This window comes from Octopus sinensis, linkage group LG17, assembly GCF_006345805.1.
Source record: "Octopus sinensis linkage group LG17, ASM634580v1, whole genome shotgun sequence".
NCBI lineage: Eukaryota > Metazoa > Mollusca > Cephalopoda > Octopoda > Octopodidae > Octopus > Octopus sinensis.
This window is the reverse complement of record NC_043013.1, coordinates 33,700,105-33,707,604: the sequence shown is the minus strand read 5'-3', so window position 1 is coordinate 33,707,604 and position 7,500 is coordinate 33,700,105.

Sequence of the window (7,500 nt, the reverse complement as noted above, 5' to 3'; positions counted from 1 at the left end):
GGCAAGGTGCCATGGTTAGGCAATATTAGCTGACGATTGCAATGTAGGCCTTCACCATCTGTGTCCTGCACTTCAAGGATAGTTTCTTTTCAGCCTATTTCTTTGTAACACCAGGCACCCTACTCATCATCTCATTCCAGTTCTTGTCCATTTGGATGTCTAGACCAAACCGAATACCGAGCAATTTAACTGGTCCGTCCAGTAAAATTAGACTGTATGGGTTTGCTGCAGGATCAGTGCTTTCTATTGGGTAATTTTTGCTCGTCGCACGTGTCGTATTTCCTTAGAGTAGAATCGATCACTACGATGTGCTTAGTGTCCGACACTGTTACGCTGTCGTCGTCCGCATACGCAAACACGGATCTTCCGATTCCTAGTTCTTACGAGATGCCTCTCGAAACCTCCTATACAGAAGGGAAGATAGAGGACAACCATAGCAGAATGTTCACATGATACTGAACGATTCCGACACGTAGCCATTTACTCTGAACACCGAGCAAATATCGTTGTACACTGCAACGATGCAGCCTCTAAAGACGGAACCAAAATCAACCGCTGCAGTATTTGTAACTGAAGAACTCGCTGTGATAGCAAAACAGATAAAAACCCAATATAAATCAAATGGAATCTCAGAGCTGCAAAATACACGTAAAAGGCATAACATAAACAAGTGGAGCCACGCGTCTCCACTTAATATATGGATCAAAGTTTTGTCGAATCCTGTGATATTTTCTCCATACGTATGAATAAGTCTGTTCGATGCAAAAATGAAAAGTAACGGAGCAAATAAGCTGATAATAACGAGTACAAGTATGAAGTCGTTAAGATTTGAAAAATGAAGGTAACTATCAAATCATTAATCGTAGAAACATTAAGATGAGTGAAGGACAGTATAGCAAAATGGATAGAGAAGATCGATGTATATCGTGAGATGATGGTAGTCAATCGTAGTCTGAGAAAGTTCTGCAATTTTTGGCTGAGATTATGTGTTTGTGCTGTATATTAGTTCAATCTTCCCATGAAATCAATGTTGTCTGAACGGGGGTAGGATGTACCACACCTCAGTTGCCGAAGTGGTCTCAGATCGAGGTGAGATGAAGTGTTTTGCTCAAGAACAGAACGTACCACCCGACCTAGGAATTAAACACGCCATCTCACGATTGTAAGTGCGGTACTCTAACCATTTAAGCTATGCGCCCTCAGATTATGAGATATGGCTGATTGAAAGGAGTGTATTTATTGGGAGCGTCAAAACTATCAGGAAGGACACTCGATGATTAGAGTAACTGAAAGGAATGGAAAAGACGAGGAAGAGATTGTTTGACAGCTAAAGCTACTGATTGTAGCCGTATTTAGGTTATAAGATCCATCCACAGAAAAAAAAAAGCAATGATAATAATACAGTAGTCAGTTGTTTATGTGGTGGGAAAACTATTGTTCTCATCAACACAAAATTAACGCTCTGAGTCCAAATTCCGCCGGGGTCGACCTTGCCTTTCATCCTTTCGGGGTCGATGAATTAAGTACCAGTTACGTACTCGGGTCGATCTAATCGACTGGGCCCCTCCCCCAAAGTTTCGAGCTTTGTACCTAGAGTAGAAAAGAAGATGGCTACCACTGTTGCTGCTACAGCTATCAGTGTTGCTGTTGTTGCTGTTGCTGTTGAGCGAACTGTCTTCATCCTAGAGCTCGCAAGATGGGAGAAGTCCTAAACGCGGTCCTTTGCTATTCGTAAGACCCGCAGAAGAGAAAGCAGGTCAACCCCCGACACCGAGAGCATCGACGGATGGATGAATGCGCATCCAGGCTCAGCGGTTGCAGAGGAAGTCGGGCACAAGAATCAGGAAGAAAGAGTGAGAGAAAGTTGGAGCGAAAGAGTACAACAGGGGTCGCCACTACCCACTGCAGGAACCTCGTGGAGCTTTAGGTGTTTTCGCTCAAAAAACACACACAACGCCCGGTCTGGGAATTGAAACCGCGAGTCCGCTGCCTTAACCACTGGGCCATTGCGCCTCCACTTGCTGTTGTTGCTGTACCTGAGATGCATGCCAGCCTTACTCGAGGACACCAATGGTTAAAGATGCTCCAACCGAGGCCATCACGTCTTGTTTGAAGCAAAGTGTATCTAGTAACTACATTATTCAATGCGTCCTTTATTTAAGACGGTCTTGTGATATTTCAGATAGATTTGGCTGCTATTTCTAGCCATATCAGGCTACTACATAGAAAGTCCCGCATCATGAGTGTTATTGCTGCTATTGTTGTTGTTGTTGGATTTGTTGATTTCGAAAACGAGAAATCATTTAGCAACAAAGGAACGAAATAATTTTGGGAATAAAAAAAAAACAAAGTAGAAAAAAAATTGCATAAAATACACTCATGAAGATTCAAACAACAGTAACGTTTTTTTTTTACTATTTTGTATATTTTTTAAAGAATTTTTAGCATTTTTTTTAGTCTTTTTGTGAAACTGAACTTTAATTAACCATTACGATGTTAAAGGGATCTAACGCAACTATTTTCATTGAATGTCTTTAAAACTGATAACTTTATAACGAAGGAGGAGGAAAAGAAAAGAGAAGAAGAAGAAGAAGAAGAAGAAGAAGAAGAAGAAGAAAAAGAAATGCAGCGACAACAACAACAACAACAACAACATTCACAACATCAACAATATTATTAAAATGAAGCTGTTGATTCGTCACCCCTGACCCTATCCTAATGCTCCACCCTTCTCGTCTACACGTAACTCTATTCCTATCTCCATCATTACCATTACCATTACCATTAACACTGCCGCCACCGCCACCATCACCGACCAACCACCACCACCACCACCACCACCACCACTAGCAGTATCAGATTGCGCATTACACTGGTCCTTCCACACCCTTAACTAAAAATTAATGAAACAAAACACAAAAACAATACAAACAAGACACAGGCACTTGACGAAAGTTTTAATACACCCATTAATCATGGGAGTAGGCTAAAGACCATTTCTTTAGCACTTTCACTTAATTAGTTTGATTAATTTCTCAGAGTTGAATGAATGAATGAAAGAAGAAAAAGAAGAAAAAATTAATAAATTATTATTTATTTTTATTATTATTAAAATGGATATTTTTTGCTTTTCATCCTTGTATTGTTATTTACTAATTGTTTTCTTTTATATGTGTATTTTTATATAACTTCATTCCTGTTTTTTTTTTATATTAATAGAAATCTGTATTTCAATTTTCTTTATATTTCCATCCTCTCTTTCTCTTTCTGTTTGTCTCTGTCTCTTTCTCTTGATGACTCTCTGTCTCTCTCTGTCTCTCACACACACTCTCTTTTCTCTGTATTTTTCTCTTTTTCGTTTTCCTTTTCTTGCACCATAACTGATGGTAGAAAATTAATTGAGTTAGTTTTCGTCCTATAACTATTATTAAAGTAACTTTCCAATCAATATTCATACGAAACAGCAATAAACTAAAAATTACAGAGACCGAGAATAAGCATTAACAGCCAACAAAATACTTCTATAATGAATCACGTAAAAATTAGCGTAAGAGAGGGTTTGACTCGAAAATTTGCTCATATTTGAAACAACAACAAGAAAAATAATAAATAATAATTTGAAAATATTCTAAAGCAAGTAATCAAAATACCAACTAAAAAATTTTTTAAAATTGAATGTAAATTTAAAAGATTATATTTTCATTTTTTTTTTTATAATTGAAAGTAATCTGCAAAATTAGTGAGAGGTTTAACTTAAAAATGAGATATGTCTGAAAAAAAATTCATTGTTGAAAGTAAATTAAAAGAAAATAGTGAAAGGTTTTTAGTTTAAATTCTAAATTTATACATGCCGAATAAAAATGAAAACAAAAAAATCTAAAAAAAAAAATGAATCAACGAATAGCGGAATGTTTAAACTACAAAAAAGTGTGTACATGGGGAAAATAATAACAAAAACAGAAATATATTGAATGTTGCAGTTAAATTAGTGAAATGATTAAATACCAACGTCTTTTAAGGAAGTAAAAAGAAAACAGAGTTTACAAACGATATCGAATATCAAAGTTACCTGTAGTCAACACTTCGTGTTTGACTACAGAATCGCCCGTAAGTGAACTAAACGAAGAAACTAAAGTAAAGGAATAAATATATATTGTTGTTTTCGTTTACAAAACAATTTTTTTTTATATAAATAAATTAAACCGAAAACTTCTAGTTCACATCAAATATGGCAATGCTCCATGTTATTTTTTATGGTCATTAATTTTAAACTACTTTTACTGGTCTGTAAGATGCATTCGACGGTTGCTTGTCAGTGAGTTCTCTTGAAATATCTAGATGCTTAGCATGACAGTTTATCATAGATGTCATTAGAAACTTGCCCCATCACCATCTGAATGCCAAGGTGAATGCGTCATTAGAAGTACGTGTTGTCTTGAACCTTTTGTCTAGAGAAATGATGTTCAAATTTACAGTTGCATCGAAAGAAAACGAAACGCCGCACATGGAAAGCGAAATGGATTCAACTGGGAATTGATATCACTAATACCCAACTTGCTGTATAAATGGTACTTTTCCCTCTACAGTACTAATTGTTAGTCACAATTCAATTTTGGTTGCATAATTATTAGGTTTTAGAATTTGAGAGAAAACCCCTTGCAAAGTTGTGCTATTTAAGAATTTACATTTGTGTTGAGTAATTTACTTTACTCGGAGGAAATGCAGTGCTCACTTCTGATAATTCACGGACCTACGAGAATGATGAGAAAAGAAGGGAAGAACCCACGACTCAAAATTAATTATTCAGCCACAGACTGACTGTACTTGAGCAAATCTATGATCAAAAGTTGTCGGCCATGATCATCTACTTTTTATTATTCCTAAGCGTACATTATTTTGAACTTTCTAATGTAAAAAAAGTAGTCCGTAATTTGAATATTTGGTCGATAGTTGTTAACTGTTGAAGCAAGTGAAAAGAAGCCTACACTTTTTTGTTGTGTTAAGTAGAAAAGATGTATAAAAATATTGAATTACGTTTGGTAGTTGGACCAGCGTCAAATGCTCCAGGACTAGCTATGTTAGTGCTGAACCGCACGAGTGATTACTCTTACCATCTACGATGTCGGTTGTAATATCAATTAAGAGAAATTGGTCCATGTTGAAATCGAAAATTGATGCAAAATTTTATTTCACCGGAGAAACAAACCATGTAGACAGTAAAGAAATCTGAATTGCTCCTCTAACAAAAGCATTAAGTTTCTGTTGCTGCTTAGACTCATGTGAAACATATCTATTATCATAGATATTAAGGCGGCAAGTTGGCAGAATGGTTAGCACGCCGGGCGAAATGCTTAGCGTTATTTCGTCTGTCGCTACGTTCTGAGTTCAAATTCCGCCGAGGTCAGCTTTGCCTTCCATCCTTTCAGGGTTGGGGTCGATGTAAGCGATACATCCCTTCCCCCCAAAAGACTGCCCCTGGGGTAAAATTTGAAATCATTATCACATTGCTTCCAGACTATCACGTCTTTTCCAATGATTTTAAAGAATTGGCCTTCTAATCCTAGCAGGTTGAGCGACCGTGTAGAACTACCTGTATGCTACGCAACAGTTACAGTTTAAACATAAGCTGGGATGTATATTTCCCTCGACTACCATTATTGCGTTTACCATATCAAACTTTAGATTATGTAGATGTGAAAAATATTTCAATTTATGTTATATTTATTTTGTATCTTTTACTCGTTTCAGTCATTAGACTGCGGCCATGCTGAAGCACCACCTTCAAGAATTTTCAGTCGAATGAATTGATCTCTGTATTTTTAATTTTTTTTATAAGAAAGGTACATTTTTGTTTGGCACACTTTGGCCGAACCGCTATGTTCCAGGGACATAAACTCACTAACATCGATTGTCCAGTGGTGATAGGGAACAGACACACACAATTATATAAATACACAACGGGATTCTTTCAGTTTCAGTCTATCAAATTCGCTTACAGGGCTTTCATCAGCCCAAGGCTATGTTAGAAGACACTTTCGCAAGACGTCACGCAGTCGGACTTAACCCGGAACCGATTGGTTGGGAAGCAAGCTTCTTACCACAAAGCCGCGCATGCACCCATATACCTAACTCCTGCAACTGTTATTCATTTCTTATTTGAACAATTATTTCTTTGAACCAATGAAGATATCTTACTGATTGGGACATGCCACTTCAAGTACTGGCTAACTACGGTTACAGCATTTGCATGAAGAGCCGTCATCTAAGGTATTATTGTGACCTTAAGCGAGTCTCTCATCCTGTCCGTTACATGTCAGTGAAAGAAGGAGGAGAAGAAAAGAAAGAAGAAAAGGAAATGAAGGAAAGGAGGAAGAAGAAGAAAAATGATGGTGGTGATGATGATTATGATGATAGTCACTGCTTGCACACGGGGTTGTAAATTTTCAATTATATAGTAGTACTTTTTACAGTAATGATGAAATACACCATCATTTGTTGCACTAATTCAATGATTTTTTCTTTCATTCATTACAAGTGTAATTTTAGTTGATTAAACAATTTTTGTTGCGTTATGTTAAGTTATTTCTCACTCAAGTATTTCCAAAAGTGAAGGTGAACTAAATCGATGCGACTATGCGATTGAAACATTTGTTTTTTTCTTTTTTGCAGCGTCCAGAAAGGCCAACTAAAAACAAACATTAAAGAGAATCGCTAAGAGATTCAAATTCCTTCTGTAGAAATCCAAAGCCGAATACTTATTTTGTCTGACTGATGTACTGAATCCGCCAAAACCTCATTAATGTTTGTTACCTACCTGGGAATAAGACCCAGAAAGTCAGAGGAAGTAACTTGTGATTATACAAACCTCCACTCAGTAAAAATTGATAGGAATGCATTTGTTTTATTGAGGTTGAAAAGGACAAAATCCAAACTCATTCTCAATAGGATTCGAACATGAGATATCAAGAGCTACATATAGCAACCGTATGAAACTCTACTCCGGCCATTCCAACGATTTTGCTAATCCATCACATTTTTTTTCCAGTGTTAAATATATATGCATAATTTTTTTTTTTACAGTAAAAACTAAATAAATCTCTATAGCAGTGTTCGAAATAGTAAACATAATAAAAATGAAGATAGATGGTCAAGAAAAGAGGGTAACAAGGAGATTACAACACAATATAGCAATATAATATAGAACGTACATGAATGAAGTAGAAAAAAAGACTTTGTTAATGTTTTTACAGTTGAGAGAAAAACGTTATTTTCTTTACCAATAACCATATATCGGCAGTTATCACTTCAAAAATAGTCGAAAAATCAGCTTTATAGGCAATCATAGAATATATTATTCTCTTTCAATGCTTCCCACTAAATCACACTCATTTTCTTTATCACATTACGTATCTATCTACCTACCTACGTAGATATCTTTCCATCTATATGTCTTTCTATCTACCTATAAATATATGTATCTATCTACAAAGTAATATCACG